The sequence below is a fragment of the Sorex fumeus genome, unplaced genomic scaffold (assembly GCF_029834395.1).
Source record: "Sorex fumeus unplaced genomic scaffold, SorFum_2.1 ptg000032l, whole genome shotgun sequence".
NCBI lineage: Eukaryota > Metazoa > Chordata > Mammalia > Eulipotyphla > Soricidae > Sorex > Sorex fumeus.
In genome coordinates this window covers 8,815,204-8,836,787 of record NW_026606089.1, presented here as the reverse complement: position 1 = coordinate 8,836,787, position 21,584 = coordinate 8,815,204, and the positions used below count along the sequence as shown (strand labels likewise).

Genomic DNA, 21,584 nt, shown 5'->3' with positions numbered 1-21,584 from the left:
GGGAAACTCAACCCACCCCCTCCAAGGGGCCCCAGTGAGGAAAGCCAGGTGCAGCATCAGGAGACTGCCATTTCAGAGATATTTGGACTTAATTTTTGATCGAAAAGTACACATCATTCAAACAGTTGTATGTGCTTAGTAATAAAATATTACACACATGTTCAATCACCTAAGAAAGCCCATTCTGCTCAGAGAACTAGATTTTTAATTACAGGTCTGTTTTGCCCATGTGGAATGACTGAGAATCACTATGAGTAGACATAAAACTCATTATACACACAAAGATGCACACAGGTTACTTTGAGTCATCTGTGATGTTAATGTGTCTGGGCCATTAAATTACATTGAGACCCTTTTTCTGTCCTTTACAGGAGCCTCATGAGTCTCACCTTCCCTTCAAGTTGAACTTTTAATAAAGTGGAATGAAATCATCAATATACTTCTCACCTCTTCCTTCAGGAGAAAAATCCTACTTACTTTCAAGGTGGTCAAAGTGCGGACAACGCCATCCACCGTTTTCTGGAGATGTACACGGGACCGAGGTGAGAACAGCAAAAGGCTCCAGTTTAATTTTCTTAATGAAGATTTCAGGGAAAAGCATTAAACAACACTGATTCTCCATCCTTCAAAAGAATTATTTTGCAAAACTGATGCCCTGGGTATGGTAAAAGATAATATTGTAAAAACCATACTTTTCCTTCTGGGACATTAATGTTCTAAATTTATCACTTCAAGCTGCTTTGAAATACCTTCCTAGATTGGGAATCACTGTCTGCCATAGGAGTGAGTAAGGACAACACTCAAAGAAATCAGAAGAGAAAAATAGGGAAAAAAATCAGCTCTTATACTCAGTTTGGCAACACATATACTAAAATTGAAATGATGCAGAGATTAGCATGATCCTTACACAGAGATGACAGGCCAACTTGTAAAGGGTTCTATATTTTTGTTGCATTAAGAATTAACAGGGGTACTTTAAGCTAAGACAAGCCCCCAAAGTACTCCAAATTTCGACATAAAGATAGCAAAAATCCCCATCACAATGATCTCTCTCAATGTCAATGGACTAAATGCACCAATTCAGAGGCACAGGATGGCAGAATGAAATAGAAAACTGAACCCAACATTCTGCTGCCTGCAAGAAACACATCTGAATAATCAAAGCAACCATGGGCTCAAAGTCAAAGGCTGGAAAACAATTCTTCAAGAAAAGAACACCTCCAAAAAGCTGCAGTGGCAATACTAGTATCAGACCACATGGACTTCAGGCTAAAAGTTATAAGAGACAGTGAAGGTCATTTGTTAATGATCATGGGATCTGTACATCAGAAAGAACTCACCCTCCTCAATGTATATGCTCCTAATGACAGACCAGCAAAATTCGTAAAAACAACTTCTAATAGACTTAAAGAAAAACATTGATAGCAACACAATACTAGATGGAGATTTCAACAGTACTTTCTCACTTCTCAATAGATCAAACAGACAAAAACTCGACAAAAAAATATTTTATTTGAGGGAAGTAATGAACAACCATTGGCTTAGAGAACAAATCAAAGAGGAAATAAAAAGATTCCAGAAAAAATGACAACGAGGAACTACCAGAACTTGTGGGACAGAGCAAAAGCAGTTCTAAGAGGAAAGTTTATAGCTCCGCTAGAATTCAACTGGAAGAAAGAAAGGGCCTACAAAAATAACTTACAGCTCAAGATTTTGGAAAATGACCAAGAAAAGGAGTCCAAACTAGCCAGGAGGAAAGAAATAATAAAACCTGGAGCAGAAATCAATGAGATATAATCCCAAAATACAATTCAGAAGACCAACAAAAGCAAGACATGGTTCTTTGAGAAAATAAATAAGATCGATAAACCAGTAGCAAGACTCACAAAGAAGAAAAGAGAAAGAATCCTAATAAACCGAATCAGAAATGCAAAGGGGGACATCATAATAGAAACTACAAAATCCATAGGATCATCAGAGATTATTTTGAGAATCTTTAAAGCAGGAAATGAGAGAATCTTGAATAAATTGATAAATTACTGGATTCCAATTACCTCCCAAGGCTGAACCAAGAATATTTTGAAAACTCGAACCCATCACTACAAGGAAATTGAAATGATAATCAAAAGTATCCCCCAAAACAGGAGCCCAGGCCCAAATGGATTCACTAATGAAGTATTTCAAACCTTTCAAGAGGACCTACTGCCAACATTTTTTAAGATTTTCCAGGAAATTGAAGAAACAGAAATACTCCCAAACAATTTCTATGAGACAAAGATCACCCTGATATTCAAATCAGACAGAGAAACCACAAAGAAGAAAATTACAGACCTATTTATTTGATAAATACAGATGCAAAGATCCTCAAGATTATACCAGCAAATAGAAATCAGAAACTCCACAAAAGGTCACACTCTATGACCAAGTAGGTTTATCTTGGGGATGCAAGGATAGCTTAACATTCTCAAGTCAATCAACAGAATACACCATCTCAATAAAATAAAGATAAAAATCATATGATAATATCAATAGTTGTAGATAAAGCATTTGGTGAGATCCAGCACCCATTCATGATGAAAAACTCTCAACAAAATGGGAGTTGAAAGTACTTTCCTCCATCTAGTCAAAGCAAACTACTACAAACCCACACCAAGCATTATTCTCAATGGGGAAAAACTAAAGGCTTGGAGAAAAATCAATGAGCTAGATTCCCAAAATACAATCAGGCACAAAACAAGTTACCCACTCTCACCACTCCTATTCAACATAGTACTTGAAGTACTTGCCATATGATTTTGGTAAGAAAAAGATATCAAGGGCATCTTCTTCACATATATTTACTCTAAAATAATTTAGATTTCGTTTTAAACTACAGGTAAAAAAGTAAAATTATAACTTTTTTAAAAAATTAAAAATAACGCCTATACATAGCCAGGTAAGACTCAAAAAATAAAAAAGCAAGCAAGCAAGCTAGCAAGAAAGAAAGAAATTAAAAATTAAAAACAATGTTGTTTCCAGTGCTAAGGATAAATCACAGATCATCATACAATGGAAGGCAAATTCTGAATCACTGAGTTATAACCCTGTTCTTAAATATTTACAAAGGTCTTATTTGATGTCTCATTACATTTTCTCTTTTTATTAAAAAATGCTTTTTGTAGTAGACCTGATTGCCACCTTACCTCCTACTTCATGACCTTTGCTTCTCTTGTATATTTTAAGATACATATTATATTTTAATATAAATAAATATATATAAATAATTATAAAATATTGTATATTTTAATATATATATCTTGTATATTATAAGACCCAGTTGTCACCTTATCCTTCCTAAATCCATGCTTTCCTTTGACAGACTTTCCAAGATCATGTATGGCTTGCTTTAACTTGGCATAAATGGAAACCTTATTTCCTGTATGCTCTCACGCTAGAGGTGATGATGTTTTTGATCCTGGAGAAGTCTTTTCTGGGGAGATTTCTGGCTGTTTCTACTTGACTTCAAAATATCTAAACGTAAGTCATCATCTTTTTTTTTGCGTTTTTGGGTCATACCTGGCGATGCACAGGGGATACTCCTGGCTCTGCAATCAGGAATTACTCCTCATGGTGCTTGGGGGGACCATACAGGATGCTGGGAATCTATCCTGGGTAGGCCATGTGCAAGGCAAATGCCCTACCTGCTGTACTATAGCTCCAGCTCCCCACCCCCCCATCCCCATAATTCATCATTTTGAGGGTCTCAGATTTTTACCTTTGATTTAGAAACTTCATCTTTACATTGACACAGTAAATTGAAACCACAAAACCATTGAATGGCATGTTATAATGGTAGCAGCCATGAGCAAACATTGAAAACCGATAAGTTGGCATGAATGAATTCTGTCTCAGAGGCTTCACTTCTGAGGATCCCTGTCTGTTACGTATCCCAGGATCAGAATCTACATCAGGCCATCAGTAGAAATTGTCCAACCAAAAGCTAGCCATCCACTGGGATCAGAATCCTTGATCCATCTAACTTGTAATTTTTCATTCATGACTTGTTGACCTTGTTTCAGTTGGAGACATCCAGAGCATCAATTCAGCTTTCCAGTAGTTTCCATAAGAAATCCAAATACCAAAGAATGTTATCATTTCTTACGCCACTGTTAAAGATTTTTTTGGAATCCCACGGTAAGATACTATCATTAATGTTATAATATTACTGTTCTCCATAGTCCAGATCTCCCGAAAGAACACTCTACCCTTCTCACTCCAAGTGCAGACTCCCGTTTAAGATATCCTGAGCATACTTCTAATAGTGTCACTCAGGTTCTCCCCTAAAGTGCACAAGTTAAGTTCATACCACTCCAAGTTCTTTTTCCTAAACTACCAGAGTCGGCTTGGTCCTCAAATTTGTGTTCTCCCTTGAAGAAATACCGTGCTTCCTTTCTCCATGTCTCTCTTTGCTTGCTTTGTTAAACGAGTGTTCTCTCTTGAACATATATTCCATTCCACCCTACACCTGTTTCACAAGTTTCTAAGTGTTTTTCAATAAAATCTATTTTGCTTCACTAAACTAAATATTTTAAAGCACCAGAGTAATGTTAAAACCAATAGTTGTATCTTTTAAACCAGAAATTTTGAAAATGAAAGGTGGTAAAGCAATGGAATACTACTCAGTTGTATGAAGTGAAATCTTCTTATTATTTGTATAAAAATGGATAACATGAGTATATTATGGTTAGTGACATAAACCAGGCAGAGAAAGATAGGCATCATACAAGTTCATGCATATGTAGCATATGGAGAAAACAAAATAAAAGAATAAAATGGGACAGACAAACGTCTAAATCATTATTTATATTCTATGATTTATAATTCAATTAATAATGTTTTGTCATACACATAATTCCAACATGACACTCCTCATTCTCTCAAAAAATAACCCCTCCCTCTCCCCCAACCCCCAGAATCCCTCCTTCCCAATCCCCTGACTCAATTGTGTGGATCAGTTCTCCCCTTACATTGGCCTTGAACCTTTGTTGCTACCTTGCTGTGTGTCTTTACATCCCATATATGAGAAAAATCTCTCTGTATCTGTTCCTTTCCTTAAGGCTAACTTTACATGCATGATATCCTCTAGTTTCATCCAATGTTGAAAATTGCATAGTTTTGATCTTTTCAAAGCAATAAAACCAAACTATAGAACTATAAGACTATTTAGTTACCAGAACGAAAGGTGTAATCAAAGTGGAAAAATTGAACAATGGTGAATGACAGAGTAGGCCTTTCAGTGGTGAGTGTAATGTGATACATGCATGTTGATTCTGCATAATCCTAAAATTTAAGCAGTTCTATAAAGTAATTATAAATAACAAATAGTATTTAAATAATTGACATTTATCTATGATTTTGACATATCTTTTGTGTCAAACTATCAGAAATAAAAATGAAGTGAGATAGAGATATGGTGTATCACTATACTTTTAAATAAGAGAAGTGATGAAAATTTCTCTGTCTTGATAAACTGTCAAATAAATTGATTCCAAAATCAAATTTATATACTCAAGGAAAAATAAAAGTCAACCAACTTAATCTTTTGCCTTCACTCAGGTTCCCATCTATTGATCTCTGGCAGACAAAACAATTTTTATTTTATTTTATTTTTAATTTTTATTAGTGAAATACCATGATGTACAGTTGTAGATTTACCAATTTTTGTCCTTGGGTTTCGATTATACAATGATCAAATTCCCATCCCTCCGTCATTGCCCATTTTCCACCACCATGGATTCCAGTATCCCTCCCACACACATCCACCCATCCCACCATGCCACTATGGCAGGGCATTCCCTTTTGCTCTCTCTCTCCTTTTGGGTGTTTTGGTCTGCAAAAGAGGCATTGAGTGGCAATCATGTTCTGTACATAGTCACAATTTTTATTTTCAAGGGATTTCTTGGCAGAGATTTGGCATTCTTTACTAGCAACCAACTCGTTTTCTTCTGCTTTTTTTCTAGAAATATATATTTATACTAAGACTGACTAGTCATGGCACCAAATTGACAAATGTCCCTGTTTTTACTTCAGTTCTGTTGACTAATTATCATATATTATTTGCAGTGGATAGAAAATAACTGCCCAAAATTCTTGGGGTAATGGAAAATGTTTATTCTTCCCTTAGTTTGGAAAATCCCTGTCACTAGTATAGTGACATTCATCGAAATTTGTAAACACAATGATTAATAAGAGGTAAACCATGACTGCCACTTCAAGGAAGAATGGGCCTTCAGCAGACATCTTCGTTTGCAGAAGGATAGCTCTGGCCTGGGTGTGGGTAAAACATGAGAGCTGTAAGCTACCGGCAGTTAACACATGCTCTGAGGCTATGTGGTGACACTGCTGAGAAATGTGGAGAGCCCTGATTAGGTAGGGTCATGGGGGAGAATGGAATGATGAAAAGAAAGCAGAGCAACAGGACAAGGTGATAGATTCCTTTGTATAAAAGTTTTCATCTCTATTGTACTAATCTGTGAAAAAAAGAACCAGCTTCTTATCATTCTTTCTGGCAATATATTATACTTAAATAGTGCTTCAGGAAAAAAACGGTCCCCTTGTTAGTTGATATAGCCCGAATATCTGTGAGGTCTTTGAACTCTATGTATACACTGCTGATGACTTAAACCAATCTCACTATTTAACTACCTAAACTGCTATGGTCTCACCATTTAACTCTAAACTCTGATGGCTCCAAATCTTCTAAGATCAAATTTCATCTCTTCCATGATATCCAGGATTCTCTTCCCAACCTTCAACTCTCCCTTTCTTTCTCCATCTCTCTACCAACTATGCTCTCCATGCCAAAATTTGCTAAGACAAGCTTTCTTGAAATATAGATATGAGTTGACTTCTCTTTTTTTAACATTTAGGCAATTTTGATTTACAAAGTCATTTATAATGGAGTTTTGTCATACAATATTCCAATTCTAATCACACCATCAGTGTCTTCAACCCTCGACCAACATACGACCCATTTTGCCCTGCATTCCCACCGATTTCCTTGACGAACACATTTTGAAGTTTAACTATTGTATTTTGGGTTCCATACTTACAGTGGTTTTGGCATTGGTGGTTAAGATATACACCTCAACTTTTTCATGCTATCCTTCCTACATCAATGCCAAATTATACCATGTAGGGAAAATATATGAGAACAAATCATTAAGCTCCAATTTTTTCCTTTTTTTTTCCTTTTTATTAGTGAAACACCATGAAGTACAGTTGTAGATTTACAATTTTTTGTGCTTGGGTTTCTATTATACAATGATCAAATACCCATCCCTCCCCCAGTGCCCATTTTCTGCCACCGTGGATAATATCCCTCCCACCTCCACCCCCACCCCATCCCACCCTGCCTCTGTGGCAGGGCATTCCCTTTTGTTCTCTCTCTCCTTTTGGGTGTTGTGGTCTGCAAAAGAGGCATTGAGTGGCAAACATGTTCAGTCCATAGTCTACTTTCAACATGCATCTCCCCTCCTGGGTGGATCCTTCAAACACACTTTATTTGGTGCTCCCTCTCAATCTGAGCTGCCCTTTCCCCTATAATGCCCGGCTGGCCTCTAAGCTATGGAGTAATGCTCCTGGTGCTGATCTCAGCTATTCTTGGGTATTAATCTCGTATTTTATTACTTTATATCCCCCAGATGAATGCAATCTTTCTATGTCTATCCCTCTCTTTCTAACTCATTTCGCTTAGCATGATACTTTCCATATTGTACCACTTGTATGTAAATTTTATGACTTCATTTTTTCTAACAGCTACATAGTACTCCATTGTATAGATGTACCAAAGTTTCTTTATCCAGTCATCTGTTCTTGGGCACTCAGGTTTCTTCCAGTTTCTGGCTATTGTAAAGAGTGCTGCAATGAACAAACAAGTGCAGATGTCACTTTGATTATACATTTTTGCCTCTCTGGGATATATAACCAGGAGTGCTATTGATGGGTCAAATGGGAGTTCAAGTTCTAATTTTTTGAGAATTGTACATACTGTTTTCCAGAAGGACTGAACCAGTCGGCATTCCCACCAACAGTGAAGGAGTGTCCCTTTCTTGCCACATCTGCGCCAGCATTGGTTGCTTTTATTCTTTTGAATGTGGGCCAGTCTCTGAGGTGTGAGCTGTATCTCATTGTGGTATCTCATTTTGATCTGCATCTCCCTGATGATTAATGATGTAGAGCATTTTCTCATGTGCTTTTTTGCCATTCGGATTTCTTCTTTGAGAAAGTTTCTGTTCATTTTATTGCCCCATTTTTTTGATGTGGTTGGATGTTTTCTTCTTGTGGAGTTCAACCAGTAATTTGTATATCCTTGATATCAACCCCTTGTCAGATGTGTGTTCAGAGAATATCCTTTCCCATTCTGTAGACTGTTTTTGTATTTGGGTCACTGTTTCTTTGGAGGTGCAGAAGCTTCTTAGTTTAAGATAGTTCCATTTATCTATCTCTGTTTTCACTTGCTTGGCCAGTGGCGTGGCATCTTTGAAAATACCATTAGCCTCAATGTCATGGAGGGTTTTGCCAACTTTGTCTTCAATGCACCTTATGCTGAATGGTCTGATGTTGAGGTCTTTAATCCATTTTGATCTTACTTTTGTACATGGTGTTAGGCAGAGTTCTAAGCCCATTTTTTGCATGTTAAGCTCCAAATTTTTAAAATAATCTTTAAACAGTTTTGATCGAAAAGAAAATAGTGTGAACTGGAGGGGACTATCCCCTGGCAGCCTGCAAAGTCATTTTACTTTTCCACATTACAAAAGAGGAAATCAGTGAAGGAGGTCAGTCATAAGGCAAGTTAGCTGACCCTGCTGAGCTGTGGTCATTAGGGGATTTTGTGCTCTTTTCTCCTTCCACTAGAAGTCCCAACCCTATTTGTTTTGTCTCTTAAGTTCCCATAAAACAAAAAAAGTTTTACCACACAGGAACCCATGTAATGAGCCCAGCCAAGGTGTAAAAAGAAATTTCAGCTAATTCATAGGTTAAGCATGGTAGTAGAAACTAAATATCATGTTTTTTGTATTGAATCAGCACGAGACACAAATTACAAACCTTTTCAGGATTCAGTTTCAATCATTGGATATTTTAACACCCAACCTCCTGTAGTATACAGTTTCATTGCTACTGTCCCCAGTTTCTTTCCCACCACTCCCTCTCCCAACCCCAAACCCCACCTGAATGCCTGCTGTCTCTACACTATGACAGGCACCTCTCTCTCTCTCTCTCAACTTTTGGGCATTATGGATTGTAATACAGATACTGAGAGGTTATCACCTTTGTTCCTTTACCTACTTTCAGTACTCAGTTCTCATCCAGAGTAATCACTTCCAAATATCATTGTCATAGCGGTCCTTTCTTTATTCCAAATGCCTGCCTTCAGCACTTGTGGCAAGTGTCCAACCATTGACCAATTCTCCTGGCCTGTGTTTCTGTTATCCTTGGGTATTAGTCTCATACTCTGGTTTTTTATAACCCAAAAAAAGGGGTAGTCCAATCAGTATATCCCTTTCCTTATGTCTGATTTCATTCAGCATGATATTCTTCCTTGTACATCCATTTATAAGCAAATTTCATGACGTCAGTTTACTAACAACTGCATAGTATTCCATTGTGCAGTTATAGCATAGTTTCTTCTGGCTATTGTGAATAGTACTACAATAAACATAGAAGTGCAGATGGTATTTTTGTTATAAACATCATGTTTAATGTAGGTTTCCAGGTTCAATACATACAGAATCCACTTACAAACCCACCTTTTATAACTTTTTAAAAATAATATATTTTATTATGATGCTTTCTAAGAAACTGAAGCTATTAACAAAAACTCAGGGAAAACATATTCTATAAAAGCAACAAAAATAACCTTAAGAAACGATAACAGCCATGTGTTCTTGCTCCTCAAATATCCTTGATATATTGTCAATATCTTTCTACAGACTTAAAATTCATCAACTTCATTTCAAAACATTATTTAAAGTTATATTAATTTTAATAGGTGTAATCAGCTTTATAGAATATGTATTTGATTCCATCATATTTTGCATAAACAAAGTTTGAATTCACCATATCACTGTAGCACTGTCCTCCCATTGATTTGCTCAAGAGAGCACCAGAAACATCTCTATGTTGAGAACTGTTGTTACTGTTCTTGGAATGTCGAATACGTCACAGGTAGCTTGCCAGGTTTTGCCATGCGGGAGGGTTACTCTCAGTAGCTTGCCGGGCTCTCCTAGAGGAGCAGAGGAATCGAACCCAGGTTGGCCGCGTGCAAGGCAAACGTCTTACCCACTGTGCTATCGCTCCAGCCCATATATATATTTATACATATATATGTGTATTTACACACACACATACATATCTATATATTCATCTTACATGGCCCTTAAGCTCCAACTCTGATTTCTTCCTCCTCCAATTATTTACTACTTCTCTCCCCCTAGTTGGGGCTCAACTAATGTGCCGAGTGCCTTCAGAATGCATTTCTGAGGCCATGATAAAGGCATGCATAACACATAAATGAAAGGAAGGCACAACGCATATGCAGATAAATGTTATATGGACACATAATTGAGATGACTAGTTTACAAACTGTATTGGCTTCAAGTACAGTGTTCCTAATCTCAGCAAGTGTGTATTCATACTCCATGCATTGTCAAATATCCAGCTACTGTCCACAACCAACAACACTCCCCCACATTTTTCAGTCATTTACTTCCCCTCTTGTAAGCACCGTTTTGATGTCAGAGTGTAAAGGTTTGATTTTGTTTTTGTTTACTTAGTCCATTTGATATTTTTCATTATATTCTAGAAACAAATGAAATATTTTTTTAAAAAATACAGGACAGGAGGTGATATCAGGCAACAAATGAAATAGTTCACGTGGTTGAGAATCAGCAAGAGTCTTTCAGGTCAGTGTGAGGAAAGGAACATCCAGTTTTCCTTCCCAGCATATTTCCAAAGGACTGGCTTGGAGCAGGGTACATGCTGGGAAGAACAGCAGGACAGTCTCAGTGTCTTGAACATATAGGGGCCTATTTTCTTCTTTGAAATTGTAATGTTATTGACCTCCATTGCAAACCACAACACCCTAAAGGAAAGAGAAAGCAAAAGGGATGCCCTGAGGTGGGGCTGGCTGGGGGAGATGGGTTGTGGGAAGGTCACTGGGTTCATTGGTGGTGGAGAATGGGCACTGGTGGAGGGATGGGTACTTGATACTTGTATAACTGAAACCCAAGCACAAAGGTATGTAAGTCTACAACTATACCTCATGGTGTTTCACTAATAAAAATTAAGAAATAAAAATTAAAAAATTAATAGTGCTATCAGCTGGTATAAAAAAAGAAAATGTAATGGGGTTGACTAGATTATATCAAGATCATTTTTAGCTATACGTTTCGATGATTCATCCTTGATTCACTGATTGATACTTTAAAATGTCCCAGTCCATTCTCATTCAGAGAAGTCATTTATTTTTCCTAGTATTTATGTATACAGGGAATTTGTCACAAAATTCTTTATATAAAGTATATTGAGGGACTCAATGATAATGTTTTATTACAATTTTGCAAAGAATAAAAAAATACACTTTTAAAAGATTTTCTTGGTTATATATATAAAAGCTAAAGTACAACAATTAAGGTTAACTCAATATTTTCTAAAGTTGTTACATTAGTATTTGAAAAGAAATTTTAAAAGATTCTGGGAGATGGAATGGGAAAAAGTCATGGATCCTTAAAGATCAGTAGAAATCTTTGGGTATGTGGGGCAGGGGAGTGTCTAGGAAAGTTGAGATCACACTCAGCTATGTGATCTAATCTCTATATAACTAATCTCTGAATTAGATACCAATGATATATCCTCACAGATGTATTCATATGACTATCATGTACACTAGTGAGACCAAGGGAAATAATTCTTAGCATTGACATTCTTGGAAACGGAAGTAATAATCAGGTTTTTATGATTGAGTTGTTATGATTTCATAAGCACTGTTTGTTTCCTTAACCAAACTGGAATGTCTTTAAAAGACCAAATATAGGAAAATTAATTCACTTTTAATTTAATATAGAAAATATTGAATTTACAGGTTAAATAGAGATATCTTTTCAAAAGTCTTTCAGAGACACTGTCCTTTACTTGTTTTATTAGGAACTGAATGTGGTTACCTATAATCTCTAATTCCATCTGTAGTCCTCCCTACTCTATTTCTAACAATCCAAATAAACTTCATTTTAGACCTAGTTTTCAGTAATCTCAACTAAACTTAAAGTAAAAAAAAATTCTTAATCATTAAAAATCATTTCTAATAAAACATTTAATTAAAAAGTTTAATGCAGGCAAATACTGCTTTAATCCTTAAAGTAAATTTAAAAATCATAATAATACTCGGTAACGCATAGAAACATAGCAAAAAATAGATGGTATATATCATATTTGCAAATTGGTAACTGTAATACATTGTCCTTTTCCATTTCAAGGATGAGATGAATCCATAGAGTAGATTTGTTCATGAACAATGCTATATTCTCCCCTGGATGCGTATTTAAAAATACTTGCCAATGTGCCTGTTTCTCAACGTTTTGAGTACTATAGTCCTCTTTTATATTGTTAGATCTTTCTCTTGTTTATTTTTAGTTTATGTTCCAATTTTTTTATTTTTAATTTTTAAATTTTTATTAGTGAGACACCATGAGGTACGGTTATAGACATATGAATTTTTGTGCTTGGGTTTCAATGATACAATAATCAAATACCCATCCCTCCACCAGTGCCCATTTCCCACCACCAGGGATCCAAGTATACCTCCCACCCCCCATCCCCTCATTTCACCCTGACTCTGTGGGAAGTCATTCCCCTTTGTTCTCTCTCTCCTTTTAGGTGTTGTGGTTTGCAAAAGAGGCATTGAGTGACAATCATCCTTGGTCTACATGTTCAGCATTCTCTACCATCCTGGGAGGATCCTCTGAACACCCTTTATTCGGTGCTACATTTTCTATCTGAGCTGCCTTTTCTGCTAGCGTGTGTGGTTGGTCTCCAAGCTATGAAGAAAAATTCCTGACATTAATCTCGGCCACTCTTGGGAGTTAGTCTCCTATTTTGTTATTTTAGATCTACTGGGATCTGGGAGGTCGTCAGAGATTTTGAGAGCCCCGTTTTCATCTGGTCAAAATTCTTAACTTTTTGTTCCTGAGTTGGAGTTTAGGTCAGCGCCAGGTTACTATGGGCTGCAGATATCATGGGAACTTCCCTTGTATTTCACTTCAATACCACCTGTCTATGGAGAGTTTTCCTCTATTTTGACCCCAATTTTTGAATTTTGTTTCCCTTCTATTAGTTTTACTCACCTTGAAAACTCGATTCTGTGATTGGTTGAGCAGACAGAGAGAAGTGGATTCCAGAGGAGGAGGCTGGTGGTTGGTTATTTGGGGGCTGGACCCCCTTGAGAACCATAACCATTTCTCGCGATGAGCTGCTGTAAGTTTGGGCGGCAGAGCCCTTTTGCCCTCTGTATGTCATGGAGCCATAGGACTGCAGGGCGGAAAGGAGAGTTTCCAGAGTGCCTTGATGATAGTAATACACCTGGCTTCCTTCCTGGTAGGGAAGTGACAGGCTTTGACTCTGATGTGGAACCAGAGATGGTGTTCTCTCAACAAGACTGGCAGAAGGTGATGGGTACACAGACACCGTGTTGTTGGTATCTAGGATTTTCTCATCGCGAGCTGCCATAGACATGGAAGAGACAGCGGTGTCTTGGGCAAGGACAGTCACAGAAAAGTCTCCCATCGTAGACTTCTCTTCAGCACTTCCTGCAATATCCCATTCCAAAACACTCGGGTAGGAAGCAGCTGAGGTGGATATATGACTCTGGTGAAACACTCCAGACAGCATTGTTGTGCTGAAATGTTGGTAAAGATAGGCACTACCCATCAGTGGTTGGAAAGAGGTGCCAGAGGCTGAGGGCAGGAGTCAAGCAGAACTACCAGCTGGAGCAGATACTCTGGAGTAGTTGCAGACACTTCCTGTTAGGGAAGCTGCATTGTTCACCACGGGAAGGGAAAGCTGCAGAGTATGTGCAGCTCCCAATACAGATGGATTTTGAAAATTTTCTGTAAGGAACAAGAGGGTGATGAAAAAAATCTGTGAGACTAATAATCTCCTTCAACGCTGAGAGGAACAATATGAACTCAAAATTTAAGCCATCGAGATGCTTCTACTACTAACAGGTCACTGAGTTTCCAAAATTCCAACAACTTGGGGTGATTCAAAGCCTGGAACCTTTTCGCACTTTGTGTATTAAGTATCGTGCTCCCAAATGAAGCTAGAACTGTAGAAGAACCAGGTGATCGTGTCTGTACCTGGATTTCTTGCTTACAGATAGTTTCTCCTTAGCTTGCTCTCCTATTGACTCCTATGCTATTTCCTAGAATGGAAGCTTTTTCAAACTAGGAAGTCTAAGAGAATGGGAAACATTCTCGGGACAAGAAGAAACCTGAGTCCCAGAGATGGCAAAGAGATTTCCTATATTCCAATAAATTTTGTTGGGCGGGGGGTAGGGTGGTGTAGAGTTTGGACCAACAACTGACAGTGATCTTGGGTTCTTCCTGGCTCTGCACTCTGGAGTGATCCCTTAGAACATTCGGGAGAGTGTATGCCGTGACAGAGATTCAACTGGATTGGCTGTGTACAAGGCAAGTGCCTTATCCCCTCCAGTACTATCTCTCTCTGTCCCTCATGAATTTCCAGGTTACACAACCTAAAGCATGTGGACTTTTGGCCGGGACCCTGCATGATCAATACAAGGCAAGAAACCGGAAGGAACGTACCTTATGTTAAGATAGGCATTTGGGGTCTTTGCAACTATTACCATTGTAATCATCAGGTTTACATTTGACTTGTGCCATGAGTACCTGTTACTTACGGTTCACATACGACTTAATCTTGTTGATGCATTGAAGATTACCCTCATTTTTGATCCTCTTCAAAAATGACTGCTTGAGTCTTTCCCAAGAAATGTTTTTGGAAGGAAAATTTTATTGAAAATCTGTGTCTTAAGTTGTTTATCTACAATGTAGTTACTAATAATTCTAAGAATAATAATGCATACATGAATATAATTTTTCTATTTCATGTGATTTACATAGGAGGAAAGGTAAAGCAAACATCATGAAAATATGTATCACAGAACTGAAAAAGAACTATATAGATATTAATGAAATCTGGGCTCTGCAGCAAGCAGCATAGTACAGTAAGTTATGGAGAGCAGACCCAAGAGTAGGCCTTGAATGACAGTGGATGTGATCCCCAATAAAACCAAATAAAACAGTACAATAAGGGTATTAATAAATTGTTCCACATATACAATTTGAAGAGATTCTTCTATTTTAGAAAAAAACTGCTAGCAAAAAAATGGAATAGAAGGTGATTTTTGTGTGCACACTTTACCAGTCCATTAAAGAGAAAGGATTTATCAGGAATTACATAACAAAAAGAAAATAGGAATAAACGTGATTGTATTTCATAGACAAGAAATGTTTTAAATGAGTAAAATACAGAAAGAAACTTCGAAAGTACAAAAAAAATTATTCTCATCAGTACCTTTGAATATTAACCAGCAAACAACACGTGTGAAACATAACAGAGGATTTCACTTGGTCACACAAGAAACAGAAAAGACCATTTAAAAAGTGATCACAAAATATTGCAAATTTACTTTCAGTCCCTAGATTAGAATTAGCTTTATCAACCAGGAAAACGTTCTTCTCAATGTTTAATAAATGAGCACCAAAATCCAATAAAATATTTTTAATGTAGGAAAACTCATAATTCACAAATATGACAAAAACGTGTAATTAGATATGTGAGACTTGATTTTTCTATTTCCTCTTCGGATCTAAAAACAGAAGTTGACTATTATCTAAATACTCTCATGTTAGGAAGAAAAAAATCACATGAAATAATATTTGTAAAGATGACAAGGGTCAGGTGAATGAGACCAGTTGTAGTTACTGGTCTAGCAGAAGTACTGGTAGATGCGGCAGAAGCCGGGAAAAGTATTCGTAAAGACCGCCTGTCCTTCGCCAACTATAAGACCAAGATGACTGCCCTCCGACGTCCTGATGGATCCATCACATCCTCCAGAACGGCAATGGAGAAGATTATCCATGACTTCTACACAAATCTCTTCGATAGCCATGTCCACTTGCCGACATACCAAATTCCACAGGATGGATATGTCGTTCCCAACATTCTCCCTTCCGAAATCCGACAGGCCATTTCGTCGGTAATGAAACAAACAGCACCCGGCCCAGACAAGGTCAGACCTGAACACCTGAAGAACCTGCCGTCAGTACTCATCAATACACTGAGTCGGCTCTTCACTCGCTACCTGTCTGAATGCAAGGTTCCGTCCCAGTGGAAAACCAGCAGGACCGTACTACTGTTCAAGAAGGGAGACATCCATGACATTGACAACTATCGCCCGATCTACCTATTGTCTGTCATCTACAAGTTGTTCACTCGAGTCTTCCTGAATAGGATTGGCAGAACACTAGATGAAGGACAACCATGCGAGCAAGCAGGGTTCCGCAAAGGATTCAGCACCATCGACCATATCCACACGATAACCAAGCTCATTGAGGTTTCTCGGGAGTTCAAGATGCCGCTCTGCTTAACGTTCATTGATTTAAAGAAGGCCTTTGATTCTGTTGAGACGGAAGCGGTCATTGAAGCCCTAGCCAATCAGGGCATTCAAGCCCAATACATCAGGATCCTCCCTGAGCTGTATTGCGGATTCACTACCAGGATCTCACCATTCTACAAAGAAGTGATCGTTGATGTCAAGAGAGGGGTGCGGCAGGGTGATACCATTTCACCGAAACTCTTCAGTGCCACCCTCGAGAACATCATTCGACGACTGGAATGGGAAGGAATGGGAGTGAAGATAGATGGTCGGCAACTACACCACCTCCGCTTTGCTGATGACATTGTTTCAATAACACCAAACATCAGCCAAGCGGCACAAATGCTGGCCGACTTTGACCGTGAATGTGGAAAGGTAGGACTACAGCAGAATCTTACGAAGACAATGTTTATGAGAAACAGCCTCGTTCCTGACGCCCCTTTCGCTCTCAACGGAACGACCATCTCCGAATGCAACAGCTATGTGTACCTAGGTCGAGAGGTCAATATGACAAATGACCTGGCACCCGAGCTGCGCAGGAGGAAGAGAGCGGCTTGGAACGCCTTCAAGAACGTCGAAGAAATAGCTAAGAGGACGAAGAACCTTGGCTCCGGGCACATCTCTTTGATTCCACTGTTCTTCCTGCATTAACATATGCCTCAGAGACCTGGGCCCTACGCAAACAAGATGAAAACGCTATTCAGGTCTCCCAAAGAAGAATAGAAAGAGCTATGCTTGGAATATCACGTTTCACTCAAATGAGAGAATGAATCCGGAGTTCTGACATCCTTCGACGATCAAGGATCAGGGACGCTGTCTCATTTGCCAAGGTGTCGAAAATCAGATGGGCTGGTCACATAATGAGATTTAAAGATGACCGTTGGACTAGAGCTGTTACTGATTGGATTCCACGGGATGTCAAGAGACCACGTGGCCGCCCACCTACCAGATGGTCAGACTTCTTCGTCAAGATCATGAACGATCGGTTTGAGGCCCTTCAAGTTCCCGGAGCGAACAGATACCATTGGGCTACACTAGCACGCGACAGGGACGAATGGAGACGTTACTGGCGCCCGCTCGAGCAAATCGACGACTAACGGGAAGTTAAGTGATTAAGTGATTAAAGATGACAAGCAGCTTTAACCTGGAACCTACTTACCACACAAATGAATCAAATCTCCTGATTCAAGTTAGAATATACCATTTTTTTTTTATTTTAACAGACAGCGCGTACATGTACTTAAAAACCCGAACGTAATAAAAACATTGAAGATTCTGTGTCTTCCACCGCCCTAGATAAGCACTATTAGCTATTTATGGGAAGCATCATATCTGAAGCGTGTTTATACTCCAAATTGTCAAGTACCAATTACCTTGTTCTAAGAGATAATCAAGAAAAAAGCCAGCAAGGATGGCTTTCTGATAAACTTCTTTTCCCACTGGAACCCTATTCAAGGCATAGTATACGTTCTAGTCCTGGCATTTATTGAAGTAAATTGCTTTGTCTTGATCTCAGTGTATTTATCTGAGCATATTTAATATATATTCTTTCTTTTTTGATTTTAAACCTTTGGTTCTCTTCAACATTCTGTCCAAACGTTTTCCCCTTCCTTGATAATCGACGTCCCTATTCTTTCTTTGTTTCTTTCCTTTCTTTATTTCGTTCGTTCGTTCTTTCTTTCCTATTTATTTCTCCCTCATATCGTCTTGGTTTCAATTGGTCAATGTTTGATGAAAGTGATCCCAAATTTTCTTACCTTTGAGGGCTTGGTAAGCCCTCCCTACTGCTAAGCAATGCACATCTTCCTCATGCCCCATATTTTCTTATTACCAGGTTTAAATAGAAATCTCAAAGATCAATGATTATTACTTTGTAATATCACTATATTTAAAATACTGAAGTATACATACAAGTGGAGAGACCATTAGAGAGAACACACGCTAGTATATATTAAGTTTTCCACAGCATCTCTATTTTCTGTTTCCGTAAAAATACTGTCTCTGATTTACTTGTTTTCAATGGATATCATGTAAAATTCACTATTAAAAGGAAAAAAAGACACAGAGAATCAACATTCATATATATATATATGTATATATATGTGTGTGTGTGTATGTATTTGAGCTCCTAAGTATGTCTAAAATATAATGTAATCAATGAGGAAAAACACTTTGTATGTGAGAGAAAGTAAGCCAATGTCTAAAATCACACAGTGAATATCAAAGTAAAGCTAAAATGAGGCTTATAAAATTCTACTTGAACACTTTCTTTCATTACTACGTGCTGCTTTTACTTGACTGCTAAGTTTAGGGATGATAAATCTAATGAAAAGCTTTGAAAAGTATTATTCCTTCCCTGACATGGTCAGAGAAGAGGAAATACCGATGAAAGTTAGACGAGAAGAGGAGACGGTATGAGAGTACATCTGAACACTGAAGTGGCTTAGGACCGCAAGTGTTCAGTACAGACGACTGCTCACTGGTGATTGGTCATTGGTCACTCGTCACTTGCCATGATGATTCAAATTTGTTAACAAACAAATACATGGGACCCCCAAGATTCTACCAGTTGGTGGTTGGTTTGGTGGGAGAATGATGTCATAAAGTAGGCAGTTGAAAGGTAGAGGCTAGACAATCAGGAGGTCAGAATCCCAAGAAGAAGACCGGATTGGATAGACAGCGGGATAGAATGAAGCAGGCTAGTTAGATGGAATCCTACAAGACGGTTATAACAGTTTCACCTTCGTCAGACTCTTGTGTTAGAAAAATTCTCCCATGTTACTCAAGAGCTTAGCTCTTTCATTAACACATCAAGAAAATTACGAAATAATCGTTTATATTGCACTGTTAAAGAAACAACATCTGGTATTACTAGTATATTTTAGATAACGTTTACAGCACAGCGGGTAGGGCATTTGCCTTGCAGGAGGCCAACCCTGTTTCTGATTCCTCTGCCCGGCAAGCTACCCAGAGTATCTCGTCCACATAGCAAGAGCCTGGCAAGATACCCATGACGTATTCGATAGGCCAAAGCCAGTGACAACAAGTCTCACAATTTGTTGTAAGATGTTACTGGTTCCCGCTCGAGCAAATGGATGAACCGCAGGAGGACAGTGCTACAGTGCTATGATTGAAAAAATTGGTGGTTTCTTTCAATATGACAACACTTACTAGGATAAGTTGTAGGTGAATCGGGATGTGTTAAAACGTAAATAAAATGAGAAAAAATAGTAAATGCACAGGTAGCTTATTTGTACAAAACAAACAGTTGTTCTCAGTTTAAAACTGTAGAAGATAAAGAAAAACATATGCTCATTTGTGTCAAAATTTTACAATCTGTAAGAAAAGGACAAAAACCAAATTAAGTGATCAAAACACAAGCAAAACCAACAAATACTGGCAATTATTATGATAGGCCAAGGATGAATGGTTTTAAAAAATTAGTGCTGTGTAATAAATCAGTATTGAGCTATTACACTTGAATAGAAAAAGTAAGCATAAACCATGATCACATAATCTCTATTGAAAGAAGTGTAAATGACTAGTAAACACAAGAGCAATTTTCTTTTTTTTAATTTTTGTTTTGTTTTGTTTTAGTAGTGAAACACCATGAGGTACAGTTGTAGACTTACAGGTTGTTGCACTTGGGTTTCAGTTATACAGTGATGGAGTGCCCATCCCACCACCAGCCCCATGCCCCATCCCACCCTGCCTCTTTGGTAGGGCACTCCCTTTTGTTCTATCTCTCCTTTTGGGTGCTGTGGTCTGCAGAAGAGACATTGGGTGGCAATCCTGTTCGGTCCATAGACTACTTTCAGCAGGCATCTCCCATCCTGGGCAGATCTTCCCAGCACCCTTTATTGGGTGCTCCCTTCTCTATCTGCGCTGCCTTTACCCCTAGACAGTGCAGCTGGCCTCGAAGCCATGGCGTGAACAACCTGGTATTTAACACAGCTGTTCTTGGGTGCTAGTCTCTTGTTTTGTTACTTTATGTTACCCAGATGCATGCGGTCTTTCTATGTCTGTCCCTCTCTTTCTGACTCATTTCCCATAGCATAATATTTTCCATATAGTACCATACAAGAGCAATTTTCAAGCTCACTAGTAGACAAAGAGCACAAATTAAAATGAGAAATTAAAATGTCCCCCCAAATTACAAATATTGAAAAATCAGGTGCTATCTTTCCCTAGCAGAGGTGCCAGAAAAAAGACCTTTTCAAGCTATTTTATTTAGAATTAAATCCTTTTAATAGTTAGGCAATATATAGCTTAAAGCAGTTTAATGTTCATTAAGTCAGTGTCACTGTCACTGTCCTCCCGTTGTTCATCAATTTTCTTGAGCGGGCCCAGTTAGGTCTCCAGTGTGAGACTTTGTTGTAAGTTAGCTTTTGTGTGTGTAGATGGAAATTCAGGGATCAAACCCAGAACCTCAGAAATGTGAGGCAAATATTTTACCACCGAAGCTTATTTCCAACCACAGTTAATGGTTTTGCTTTTGTTTCTATAGTGCGAAGAACAGAAACCAAAGTTTCATACACGCAGGCCAAGTTCTTTTGTCCTGAGCTACATATCCGGTCACAAGTAAGTTAGCTGTGAAGAATTGATCTTATGTAAACAATTAGAAAAATAGACAAATAGATATAAATGTTCACATCAATGTCATCTTAGCAGTAAAACATTACAATTATAAAGTCTCAATAAACATTTTATAGTAATTGAAATTGATTAGTTAAAATTCATACTTGTATAGAGACTAACATAAATGCATAATTGAAAGACTCCAAAGAAATGTACCTGCATTTTACTTGCATGTTTATTGTGGTTCTACTTTTTTCTTAATATAGTTATCCCATGAACAATACAAATTTGG

General features: G+C 38.0%; 1 pseudogene; it reads left to right on the top strand.

Annotated features, from left to right (window-relative positions):
• The first annotated feature begins 851 nt into the window (after positions 1-851).
• LOC130025876 (uncharacterized) lies at positions 852-948 on the top strand (annotated as a pseudogene).
• Positions 949-21,584: the final 20,636 nt, after the last annotated feature.